The following is a 13,665-nucleotide window of genomic DNA, read 5'->3' on the forward strand; positions in this document are numbered from 1 at the left end:
GGAAACCTGCTCCGTGACAGGAATCTGAACCTGTAGTACATTCTCATCGCTCCAAGACCAAGCCTGCACAGGGCGTGCATCATCAATAAATAAATACTGTGCTGTTGTTCTGGAGCTCCTCAGCTTGAAATAAATACAGAAGACAGAGAAAAACCATGACGGTGCTTCATAAACTCCTGGATTTACACCTATAGAGTGAAAGACCGTGGCTGGCCCAGACGAGCAGCGTGACCTCATCCAGATCGGTGCAGCATCACTCGACCCGGTACCAGTGAGCCCATTCTGATCCTTTGCTGATGTAGAAACAGGAAGCTGAAGATCCAGGCCAGGGGTTTTATTGCTTTTAACTGAATATCATAGACGGAGCGGATGGTGTGTTTGTCCTTGGTCAACTTTTGTCATCATTGAGACCACTTTGACATTGAATACAGCAGCGCTAGCTTCAGTTAGCTTAAATGCTTCAGTGTGTACAGTCCTCCTGCTTTTTTCCTTCCCTCTCCTTTGTGAAACAATAATTGTGGTTCTATATGGTTGAAAACCGTATCCTCCTTTTTGCTTTTAGTTCTGTCTTCTTTGCTTGTGTATCTGTTTCCTGTTTCTCACCTCTGTCTACTTTCTTATCAAGAATGACTCGCTTATTTTATGTTTCTTGAACTTTGATTCCACATTTTTTCCATTTAGAGACATCTGCAGCACCGCTGAAGCGTCAGTGGCAGAAAATAAGAAGTCTCCAGCAGAAAAATATCCGAAGTAACGAAGTGTAGACACAGCAAGCATTTAAGACCTACTAATCACATTCGATGTGAAGTAAAGGCAGTGGTGTTTCCAAAATGGAATTATCCACGAGGTTATTTTCCATCATCACATTGGATGTCTTCCCATAATTATCGCTGGTTGTTTGGCTCGGAGCAACTGTTGATAATGTGGCTGTTGAAACGACTGAGTGGAGGAGAAAGACGAGCTTTGTGAGGATGGCACAAACCAGAAAATTACAACCCTTTAATGGCTTATGAGTGGAGCTCCGGCATCTCTGACAGAGACGCCGGAACGTAAATGTTCCCGACTTTTAGCTCAGTGTGGGGAGTTGCTGGTTTTAGTTCAGAGTTTGATTAGACTGGAAGTTCACCTGATGGATCCTGTGCCTCTGAGGAAGAGGAGTTCCTTTTTATGTCCACAGTACAAAGGTGCCATTCTTCCAGGGGCATCTATAATTCTGACAGATCTGTGGGCTGGCGGCCCTGGAGGCAGCCTCCTGCTCCTCCCAGAGACAGCAGAGAAACGGGAAGCGAGGCATGACGACTCGCCACCACCACCCTCGAGGCCCAGGATCTTTGTTTCTCTGTTATTGATTAGGGATTGTGTGTCACCGCGCCCGGGCACATCGTGCACCCCCTACATGCTTCTTCCAGTCAGAAGACCTGTCCCCCCCAGGCCGACCTTGTGGCTTCTTAACTGCAGCAACAAATACCTGCAGACTTGAACTCTCCTGGGTCTGATGAATTTCAAGGAAAAACTGTAGTCCTCTCCAAAAATATATCCATTCTGTCAGGACACCAGTGATGTCATCAGAACTCAAACACTTAATGGACCCCCCCCCCCCATATCTGCCTCCTCAAACTTTCCATCGGGGAGCGGTCACACAACTTAAAGTAATCATTTTGCAACAGCCTCAGTCGTGACTTTGATGACAAGCTCAGGAGCTCAGCTCACCACAGCAACCTTCGTTTCCCTGCAACTTGATATCGAGTTGTTGTTTTTGGCTCAAATGAATGAATCAGACTGATGGATTTTGACACTCGACCAAATGTGAAACTGAGATCTTCAGCGGTGCAGCCGGACAGAAATATTCAGGCTCTTTAGTTTGGTTTGCTCAAAGCCAAAAGAGTTCATCTGAAAACCTGGCAAATCGTCCATCCGTAGATCCGGAGGGCAGCTGGTGACAGAACCACTCCTCAAAAGAAGACCCAGGCTGTCCAGCGGCTGGGAGGCAAGTGTAGGTGCACCCACCTGAGCACTCGCACGGTGATCTTGATAGGTAAAATGCAGTGATATTTTTGACTCAAAATCAGACAAATATACTTGGCAAGACTTTGTATTTTGTTGTTGACTAACAAAAGCAAGGGTTTTTTCAGCCACTGAAAGGTGAAATGTTCAGTCTGCAAACCTTCATGTGGCTTCAGCTCTGCTGGCGTCGGTGGACTTCAGGACATGTCTGACCTTAACGCACATGCGTGTATGTGCAACCTCGGTGGCTCCCTAACAAAGACCTGTAGTTTTGTGCCTAAACCTCATCAAATCACAGTGTTGACACAAATTAATTTGATTTAGACACAAATAATGTTAGAGTGAAATGAGCTGAGGGGCCACTGCACCTCCTGATGAGCGGCGAGAAAGCCTGGTTATTAGACAAGCTGGCACTGTTATACAGTAACTTGACGCTGTGAAAATGAGAATGTGTTGGGGGTAAAAGTACTTCCCTGCATCTTGCGTGATATATATAATATAATTTTAGCCGTTCCGTGACACGGCTGTGCGGGAGAATGCTGGGAATCTAGTGGACGGCGTCTGAGTCTGATGAAATCCAAGCAGGAGGAATTTTCCCTCGTGCCGATGCATGGGGTCTCCTCTCTTTCCCGGAGCCAAACAGAGCAGAAACAACATCAGTGTCTGGCCATTGTGCGACTCCTCAGAGCTTTTCATCAGGAGGGTTGGAGTTATTTTACAGGCAGTGGATCATTTCCTGGCTCAGCGCCGCTCGTCTTCCAGGGCCTTTGTCTCCTTGACACTTCTGGCACGTTCACTGAATAAACGCAACAAGCGACGCCTTCTTCCCTGCCTCGTAATATGTGATGATTAGAACAGATAATTACATCTATTTACATATAAATATGATTGATACTAGCAGGGCCCTACAGAGTTAAGCCTCAAGAGCTGTTTGCCACTGATCCTGCTATTATCTGTCCATAATATTGAAATCCTCCGTCTGAAGTTACCTAATTAAATGATCATTGGCAACAAGTAAACAATTGGGGATGATGATGCTAATTAATGATGGCGGAACACTGCAGGGTGGTGCACTGAGCGACGCTGCTATTGCATTTGTGTAATCGTGTTTATTAGGAGAGTTATGATTAATGCAGCTCGTCAAAGAGCCGGAGGATGATCTGCGGTCTCGACGGCAGCGACAGCAACGTCACACTCTGTCTGAAAGGCCGCCGGTCTAATTGATTAGGTGCTGTCACCCACCATATCGACTGGTCCTCATAAGAATCTCAAATGAACACTCCAGTGATAATGCCAGCACTCGTTAAAATGGGTGCGAGGTGGGACTTTTGAAATGTCAAGAATGGTTTCAAAACAGGGGGATGTTTTCAAATAAATGCCACAATTCTCATTTTCATAACACCTAGTGACAGCCTGATTGTGCATTCATACATTTAAGATATAATCAAGCTGGTGTCCCTTCTCCCTGCTGAGCTGATTAATTCTTATCAGCGCTGCCTGAAGCCCCAGGGTGAGGGTGTTAAGAACATTTGCTCGCTCTGTGTAGCCTTGTGTCAAACATGCCCCGTAGCCAGGTTGCAGCTCAACAGGTACGCAGGCAGACTGCTTATTAAAACTTGGGCTTCCATCCCAAAGTGCCTCTGGATTGTTTTGAACTGCTAACGTACCTGCAGGGCGGCTGCAGGGGTGAAGCCACTCACCTAAAGCTTTGACCAAAGTGGCACAGCTTCTCCTCTGATGTGCAGCAACAGCCCTGACACACACGCCAGAGTTCATTCACAATGCAGCCGGCAGGTGGCGCGCCTCCACACACGTGCATGTTCATGAATGTGTGTGTATTGATGATTGATGACTGTATTGATGATTTATCAGTCTCAGTGGAAAATTGATATACTGAAATCAGAACCCTTTGGTTGAAACTCTTGAAGCAAGCAGCAAAGGAAGCTACGTGGAGACACAATCCAGATTTACTGTCATATCATCAGAATCTGTTCTCATACGCGTTTTTCCTATCTGCCAAAAAAAGCTCCGGAATACGATCCCGGACACGATCCATACCGTCTCTCCCATTCCGATACATGAGCTAAACCAATTTCTTTAAAACTCGTATCTTTTGGAGATCAGTCGTGGTAAAGAACATCCATCCTCCTGGTCACGGCTCCAGAATGCTGCCTGTCTTATTTCTGGAAGCTGAAACTTTCTTTCCAGCATTTCACATGGACTCAATAAGTTTGACTGAATTTTCTCTCTGACAAATCCAGGAAATACTGCTGAATATCTGTAGCCTGCCAGAAACCGTCTTCAGGGTCTGCAGTTCAATCCAGGTCGCCTCCAAAAGTTAAATATTGTTTGTCCACCAAATTATTCAAAAGCTGTCTATTAGTTTCTGAGCAAGCCTGCGAACTCACAAGCTATAAAAGTCAAGAAAAAGGTGAAACTGCATATTGAGACAGATGCTCATGTTCTAAGCTCAACAAGAAGAAAAAGAGACCCGAGGAGATGGGATGAGGGATACAGGACGCTGATGAGGATTCACTTTATTCACTGGCTATCTGTGTATTTGTACTTTTAGTCGAGGATTCTATGAGAATAACTGCACTACTTTTGGAGGACCGTAACCTGACTTGTCTTTTTCTCGTCTGTGTGTCCACAGTTGCTGATTCAATGGTCCCGACAGCGGCAGTGATGAGGAATCGTGCAGCCTCAGAGAACAGGAGGTACGAGTCTTACTGAAAACCTACTCTTCAAATGTCTCTTACACTTTTCTCACAATCGGAATCTTCAGGATCTTTATCTTGAATGAAGCCATGAATGAAAGCCTCCTGTTTCCTGTAGTGTATGAGAAAGAGCTCGCTTTCTCACAGCTGTGAAATCAGAGAGAGATCAGTGTAATACTTCCCAAATGTGAAGTGAGAGGTTGAGATCAGATAGGACGGAGAGAAACAAGGCCAGATAAGGAGCAGGTGAGCGGCTGCAGATGAAAGAGAATGAATGTGTATGAGCCTGGCGTGGTTGTCAGGCTTTGTATGGCAGCGTTTGAAGAGCCGTCTGGTTTGTACCAGGGAGGAGGAGGTCAGTGGACACAGAAGGGCAGAGGAGGTGGTCAGTCATACGCTCAGGTGAAGAAATCCCACTCCTCCACACAAAGGGAATGAGAAATACAGGTGAGAGTGGAGGACAGGTGAAACCAGACTTTTATTAGACCAGGCGGCATCAAAGAGGTGAAGAGGAGCAGCGAGAAACCCAGGATGAAACTGTAGACCTGAGACTTGGTCTAAAACTGGGCCCAGCAAGTTGGAGCTGCTGTGTAGGCACGAGGGCGGGTTTAAACTCCGGAGCCATTGGCCGTTACGATTATTGATTCAAACAAGCTAAGATAGCAAACGATAAGTGAAATATCTGGACTGTGAAGGCAGGAAACGAGTTGAAGAGAGAAACTGTTTGAAGGAGTGGAGAGGGAAGTAAATCTCATCTGTTTTTTGACTTGATTATCAAATATATCAAATTAAAATACAAAACAGAAGAAGATAAAGAGAAAGCTGATAACCTCAAACCTCTTGTATCGCTCAATTTTATTTGAACAGATTTGTTGAACGTGAGGATTTACATTTCTTCATTACTCTTCCATAGACTGACTCTTTTTTCTGACATACAGTGTCTGTACTAAACACATTCCCCACATTGAAACAAGTTTTATTGTTTGATCGATGATCTGTTGTTGCTCGTCACATGATTTTAAAGGTTCTGAACCCTTAAACTTTAGAGATTTTACTTTGATTTGGAGAAGGTTTGTTGATTCTCTGTCGGAGGTTGAGCTGACAATATTGTGGCTCTTTTTTTAAAGTATGAAATAAACAGAAGGAAGCAGCCTGACGGGCTGAAATCAGAGCCACAAACCAGCATCATGGTGCAGGCTCACTGCAGTCACTCTGATGGATTTGAGTCCAAATCCTTCAGTTGGGGGTGTGAATAAGTTCAGTTCTTTCTAAACCCCTTGAGTCAACTTCTCCACAGCTTTGTGGAGTTTCTGTCAGCCTGAATGTCTGGAGGTCTGCGTCGGCACCCTACAAGGACGGAAAGCAGGTCGCTGCAACAACTAGCTGCTGCACAGCCAACTAGCTGCTGTAGTTGATGGTTGATTTTAAGGACCGCTGTTGGTGGTTCACCAGCATCAGCTGCCAACTACGACTTCAAAACACTCCTTAAAAAGAAATGCTTGGTTTTTATTACACCAAGTACATCGGCAGTAAATACTCAGACTTCCTGGTTCAGAAACTGGCAGTCGGCTTCGGTTGAATAACTCCTTGGAGCGGGACTGGAGGTTGTACACTCGGAGACCTCAGGACGTTCATTTACAGATGGAGATGAAATAAAATAACAATTTGTTAGATTCATGTGGTGTTTTAGAGGAACCTTCAGGTGGAGTAAAAGAAGTTCCTGCTACCTCTCGACTTTCATCGGAGGCCTCCTGCTGTCGGTGAACATGCACCAGCTGATTTTGATCTTCTCTTTCATGTCTCTTGCTCTCCGGAACATTTTGGTTTTTAATTAGCACCAGGAAGACTCTGCTTGACTTTTCATATGCATTTTTTTCCCTTTCTTTCCTTAAATGCATTATTCAGTCTGAGGGGAGAGAGGCAGACATCCACTGGGTGTTTGCAGGCTCTGTCACTAAAACAGTGTGATGATCACTTTTCATACAAGACACTGCACCTGTGGTGCCTGATAGCTGAAAACTAAATAACAACGAGAAGGCTCAGGGAATTGGGGTGCAAGGGAGTGGGAAAACACACCTTTGCAACAATGGGAAGAAACAACATCCAGACACCTTTCACAAGACGGAGTGATGCACTAATAAGCCTTTGCAGTGCCTCGTTTCTCCACCTCTCGCTGTTCTGTTCATTTTGGGTGCCAGACACATCCGTCTGCAGGGGCATGACTGCTGGGAGATGAAATCCTAGTGGGCATTGCATGACTAGAATCCATGTTGTGATTCAGTCTCCTGCTGCTCCTGACAAGGAAACCTGATGTCAGAACAGGAGCTGGAGTGTAGCTGGAGTGTGGCTGGAGAGAAGCTCGCTGTGTTTTATAAATGAACAACGTGTACAGAAAGCTATAGTTCCTCTTTCTTTGCCTCGGCTCTTTGTATGTTTTCATGTGGAGGTGAGAAGGAGAGTGTTTGTTAAAATCTGCATTATTGAGTAGGTTTGCATGGGCAGAAGCAGTGGCCCTGCATGGTGTCGCTCATGCAATGGGACAACTTGTCAGGTTTGTGGAGGCAGAATCCAGATGTAGTAACAAAGCAGGCAACGATGAGGAACTAAAATAACTATTGACTGAACAAATCAAGAGCTCAACAATCAGGAACCGACAATCACTGACAAAACAAGCAGGATTAAAATACAGACTGGACTGACGAACAGGAGGGCAGTGACAGAGCTGACAGGAACCCTGGGAACACGGTGGCAGTGACGAAGACTGACGGGACACTTTTTCTACAAGTACTGCACTTCAGTTCAGAACCAAACCAAGGTTCCCAAATGCGAATCTCCCGTTGTACCACAAAAATGCCTGACATGCTCACGTGTGAGAGAGATTGGTGAGCCAACTGATCCACATGGATGTTGTTTCTGTTGTGCTGCTGAATAATTTAAACACAATAAGCGTCACAGTCACATCCATTTCCCCCTGAGCTTCATGTCTTGATTTCTACTCTACTTTTGCCTGTATAATTTCCTCGCTCCATGTTTTTGTTGGATTCCTCTCATTTGCTCAGATTTGTAAAATAATAATTTGCATTATTCTACTGTGCCAGAGAAATGAGAGAAGCCTACCCCATTAAAGTTGACAGGTCAGCGATTAACTGGAACGAAAGCTCTTCAAACAATAGTGGGAGGATGAGATCTTAATTTAATTGCAAAATGAACCAACCCTCCAGAAATGCTGATCAACGCTATGTGGAATAATGAGGCTCCATTATGAAGTGGCAGGTACCTCCTTTCCTGCTGACTCAGTCCGAAACCTATTATCACCTTGCTAGATTAAAACAATCAAGCCCAAACGTTTGCAGTGCAGCGCTTGATGAATGAGAGCTGACTGGAGATCATGGTTGGAGCCAAGCCAGCCACAGTCGGTATGTGTGGTCACAGAGAGAAGCACAAATAACTCTGCACAGCGGGAACGACGATTTCAAATAATATCATGTTAATTGAATTTCTCCAAAAGTCAAGCAAAAGCCATTAAAGTAACTCCAGTGATGTTTGAAAGCTGCGTTACTGGAATGACATTCATCTGAAGCACATTAAAAGATTAAGGAATGGTGATATGTTGGAAAAGTTGACTGCGAGCCACTGCTGGGCAACATCATGACATCATCTGTTCACCGGTTCCTCCAAGAAACTGAGAGCATCACTCAGAGTGGATGGCACAGAAGCTGTGTGAAGTCATTGAGACCAGAATAAACCAGATTAGATCAACACCTGCCAGCTGGATGATAAAGCTGCTTATCAGCAGAAAAAACATTTCAATAAAATGGAAGTGGGAAAAAGATAAAAAATGTGCTGTCTGTTCACATTTCACTTCAGCTTGCTTGCATTTCCTACTTTGACCAATAGGGTTTATCTGCACTGATTAGCTGCTCTGCGTGTTTGTTAGCGAGCTGTGAACCGTTCCTGTCCTGTGTGAGGAGCCATGGATATTTGGGAGTGGTTCTGAAGCTCCAGCATCACCTGCTGGCATCAGCACGATGACATCATCACTGAGCTGCACGCGCTCAGTTGTAGGGGGGGTCAGCCCTGTGCTGCTGCGTTTAGCTGTCGTTAGCCGTCACTCTCCACGAAGCTAAATATACGGGACTGGCCCTTTCCGCATTCTGCAGTCACAAAGCAGTACTGCAGGACGGAAGAAAGTTTTATGAACATAGAGCAGTGGAACCAGAACCTTCAGATTGTAGTTGATCACTTATGTTTTGGAGGGCACGGGCAACAGACCTGACAGCTGGGGAAGAGGTCATTTGACCCGTTAAAATGAGCCAAACCGTCCACTTGTGGTCCGAGGAATTTGTAGAAACTAAAAGGATGTCGTCATTCACTGTCACTGATGGATTGCGTCGCTATTGTGTGACATTAAATGATGCTTCAGAAGGAAAAAGAACTTGAGAAGAAGACAAGGGCAAATGAACCCGTGTGGGAAGTCTTAAAATACCCGTTTAACTAGGGCAGCTCACCAGGCTCGGGGTGTAGCAGGCTGCACGGCGAACCTGCCCGCGAAGACGTTACATAAACCACCAGGAGCCACCGCAGGACTGAGCTGACTGGACGGTGTGATAATGGAGAAGGCGTGGCGAGGGATCAGGATTGAAATGTCATCAGCTCACCTGCCGCACGGTGACCCAGATGAATGAGCAGCTACAGAACAGAACCAGATTAGCTTCTACTTTCCATTTTGCCAGCCAAGTTATTTCTGCAGTGGAGATGTTTTGAAACAGGGCGGTCCGTTTCACCGGCGAGGGATTAGAGGAGCCCTGCATATTGTTAAATTAGTGCCTTTCAGTTCTCGCAGCATTATCAGTTCTGTCCAGCACCTATAATGAATGCGGGCAATGAAGCGGCCTCGTACAGGAGGACCAAATTTAAGCTGTAAAGTATTGAACTATGCAGGCCACATTTGTCACCATTACCGTCTATATCTGGTGACTTGTCACAAGATGAATGTGGCCCCGGGGAGCGGTGAACGAAGCCTGCTCTAATCGAATGTGAGTCATGATGATCTCCGTGGCTCCTGTAGGTCCAGGTAATTGTCTGCATGATACAAGCAGCATCACCTCGCTGCCCTACTCTAACTATTGTGCTGCGAAAACATTAATATTGCTCCGAGAAGCATGACCAGTTGGAGGATAAAGGCCATTTTCCAATAAAAAGATGCCTGCGTGGTCAAACTGAAGCTGAAATGGAACTAACAAGTGAGGCGACACAGCTGACCCAAATATTAGGAGAGACCAAATCACCTCCTTTTCTATTTGTGCTGGTTGTCTCTGGTGACTGAGCCCAACGTGGAATCGATTCAGCTAATTGGAAACTTAAAATTAAATTGTTCTCTCTCTCAGTCTGAATCGTTGCCAAAACGGCAGCCTTGTTCAGCCAACGGAAAACAAGTGATAACGTTGCGTGTATTAACTCTGTCTCCATTAAGGCCTTAAACTCTTGGTTTTCTTCCAAACTATTCCCGCTAGAAAACTGGGTTGTTAGCTGGGAACAAATAAGCAGCCAGAATGAAGCAAAGCTGCGCCGGAGTTCCTTCCCACCAGAAAGTCCGATTTGGGAACGGCCGTGTTTCTCGACACAGGCTGATGGTATCACACATGAATTATTTACTTCTCCCTGCTCTCCTCTGCAGCCGTGTATGAAATATTCTAATCTCCTTGTTTTTGTGGCTGCACCATTCCAGCAGATTAATCATCCCTCCCTCACCTCTCCAGGAACAAAACATTTTGTATCCATGGAAATCTGTGCTTGTACTTTAAAGAAGGTCATAAGGTGAGCTTGGAATGAAAAATGCCCTTTGACTCCTTTAGTTCAGATTGGTGGTCACGTTCACCTGACATCAGGTCCTTTTGTACTCTGTTATCTAAAAAGGTTTTCCTCCCTTAAAACTACATATGACGTGTGTTCTGGTCACTGAACAACAGTCATCTCAGCTAATAAGATCCTGACATCCACCTGTCAATCAGCTTCAACTTTTAGCAGCACAGAGCAGATTCGCTGTCTGTATACTCCCGTGTTTCTGGGGGCGGGGCCTCAGTGATTACCGTCCACAAACACAACTTCACAGTCGGGATTAAACAGGATTGTGGGGGCGACTTGTTGCTAAAGCAACAGCTGCTTGTAGTAGAGCTCCGGCTGTGTATGTCGAGTTCTTTCAGCACGTAATTGGTTGTGGACTCGGGATGCTCCTGGCGTCTTCTTCGTCTCTGTGTACCCGTGACTGCGTCTCATGCTCAGCGCTCACGTGCAGGGTTGCATGTCGTTTACATGTTTCACTCTTGATCCTTTCAACCCTAAAATAGATGCATGCAACTTGTCTTGAAGCAAAAACTCCAAACCAGATGTTACAATTGACCGGTCAAACTGTGACTCAGCGGATCAGAAGGTCTAATTCACATCCATGTGCTTTCCAACAGCCATGACCTAAATAGCCTCTCATGTGTCGTTGCCCTGAAGACTGAGCAATGTCATGTTTGGACCTGTAATCTCATCCAGACGCAGGTAACAGAAGACTCAGCGTGCCGCTGTAAACCCTCCATCTCAACAACACGCGTGTTCTGAGGGACTGATAACAAGACAGCTCTCACAGGGGCGTAGATCAAGTTTGGCACATGCAAGCACATCAGCTGGAATGGAGGGTCGTCACTTCTCTGCTGCTCCTGTTTTTTAGTATATTTCTGTTCTGAAGTGACGCTCTCAGCTGTAACCGAATAACAGGTAGCTGTTTGCTTCGTAGCTGAACCTCAGCATGACATTCATTTATTTATGGAAGCAAAAGTGTTTAATTAGAACCCTGAATATGTCATTCAAATATCACGACCTTCAAGAAAACAGGCTTCTTTTACCGAGCGCCGTGGCTGCCTGCGTGCCATAATCAATTAAACGTGTAAGCTTTTAAGCTCATTCCTCTTGATATCTGTGATATGCATAATAATGACCTCATTACTGAAGGCGGTGGCATTGTGTTCAGCAGATTGGATGCAAAACGCACTTTTATCATTTGTAATTTATCCGTTGGAGGGACTGAGGGGAGGAAGCAGTGAGAGGAGACGGCGAGGGAGCGATGAAGAAACCAGACACGGCGAAATTTAAACCAGTCTGAGTCATTCCAGGCTTCAGCGCCCATCCGACCGCATGTGCTTCATATATATAATACATCTTCCTCATGTGCGGCCCGTAGACCACTCGTCACGCACCAAAAGTCCCTTTGTCAGTCGTCCTTCCTGTCCAGATGACTCCTCACAGAGCTGCAACCAAAGAAGAGAATATATAAAAGATATACGAGAGAGAATGTCTCCAAAGCGCGCTGTTTCATTAGACCTTAGAAAGGTCGTTCTGCTGTCAGTGCTGCATTGTAAAGTAAAAAGGACAGTACACCTGTGTCTGCTTGATAATTGGAGGCCTCTGGACAGGACCTTGAAGGTGCAGCTTGCTTTCTTTCGAAAATCCTGCTAAATATGTCTCCGAATTCAGAATTCTTCTCAGGAAGTTGGGCCCGACCCAAAGAATAGGGCGCACCACCAGATACCAAGAAACACAAAAAGCAACGCAAAGATTCCACGAGAGCATCAACTGAGCTCAAAACTAAAAAGTCCAGAACTGAAGCCCAAGCAGGTGTGACTCTCGGGTCATGTTGCTGGAACCACCATTTTATTTACTCTGACTTTTCTCACAAGACCAGCCTGTGAATGTCAAGCAAGGGTGTGAAAAGCACTTTGGACAAGGTGGATAAGGACAAAACAGGACCCTTGTTAAAGCAGAAAAAGAGCCATTTTCTGAGGTTTAGTTCAGGTTTAAAGTGATATTTCACCCAAAAAAGTGTTTATTTTCCCTCCTGTGGTTTTTCTTTGTGACTGCAGAAAGAGCCAGCCATGGATACTTAGCTTGACGCTAACGGAGACTCACGGCTAACAAAGGCCAAAGCACAAACACTTTCATTTTAGCCCCAAAAACAGAACACTTCTGGTTCAGCTCTGGTTCACAGTAGCATCCAGCGTGACCAGCGGGAGCATTCAGTTGAACCAAGTCACGATGGCGTGACTGGTCAGAATGAGCCCGCTGCAGATAAACCAGGTCATGAATGGAACATTCCCTCTGGACCCATAGCAACTGCTTAGTCAGAATACTGACATTGTGGGAGTAAGAGCGAAGACCAGAATAATTGAGGGGACAGTTGGAACCAGTTGACCAAATAAGAAATATTTCAATCAAGGTGTTTTTACTTACAGAATATTCCGTCCTAGTCCTGTTTACATGCCACAGATCCCAGACGGCTGAAGACACGCCCCCGTTACATCACCGCGCTCTGCATCAGAGTTTCCTTCTGGAATTTGACCTGAAACATTTCTGTCGTCGTGGAACGTTTTCAGCGTTTCTGAGCGACTCAACACAAATCTGTTCTATTGTTTGTGTATTGTGTTGTCACTCCATGGTCGGGAAGGTTTTTTTAAGGGAGCCACATATTTGTTTTTTAAGGCTTTGCAATCTGCACATCTGGCTTTTAACCCCAAAAGTGACTAATGACAGAAATTTGCTGCATTTCTGCCAGAGAAGTCATCGTTTCACGTTCAGTTTGAGTTCACAAGCTGTGATTAGGAGCCTGAACGAGCAAAGGCGGCGGTGTTGGCGCCCACATCACGGCTCATCTGTTTTCAGTGCCAGCAGAAAAGTTGCATTTTTTCCACTGTGCAGGATCTCAGAGTAAAAGAAAACAACCTACATTGTCTACCTTGCTGAAGAAACATGGCACAATTCTTGGACCGTTTGATTTGGAGGACAGACACTTCACATGAACCCTGATCATCAGTCAGAATCTCTCAAGACACTAGAAGGGTGTCGAGAGGAAAGAAACAAAACGCTGAACTCAAACCTACAGATTTGCTTTTGTGTGGTCAAGTTA

General features: G+C 45.4%; 1 protein-coding gene and 1 long non-coding RNA gene across 3 annotated transcripts in view; one reads left to right on the forward strand and one right to left on the reverse strand.

Annotated features, from left to right (window-relative positions):
• Positions 1–13,665, forward strand: part of LOC147244551 (uncharacterized) — a 34,853-nt gene that overhangs the window by 20,219 nt on the left and 969 nt on the right. The window contains exon 2 of the long non-coding RNA XR_015110062.1: positions 4,658–4,721. This is a non-coding gene — a long non-coding RNA (uncharacterized LOC147244551). The remainder of the gene's footprint in view (positions 1–4,657; positions 4,722–13,665) is intronic.
• shisa6a (shisa family member 6a) overlaps positions 1–13,665 on the reverse strand; it is a 66,956-nt gene that overhangs the window by 19,182 nt on the left and 34,109 nt on the right. The gene's annotated exons all lie outside the window — the stretch shown is intronic.

This window comes from Aulostomus chinensis, chromosome 18 (assembly GCF_037954235.1).
Source record: "Aulostomus chinensis isolate RoL2024-O1b breed Wild chromosome 18, RoL_Achi_v1.0, whole genome shotgun sequence".
NCBI lineage: Eukaryota > Metazoa > Chordata > Actinopteri > Syngnathiformes > Aulostomidae > Aulostomus > Aulostomus chinensis.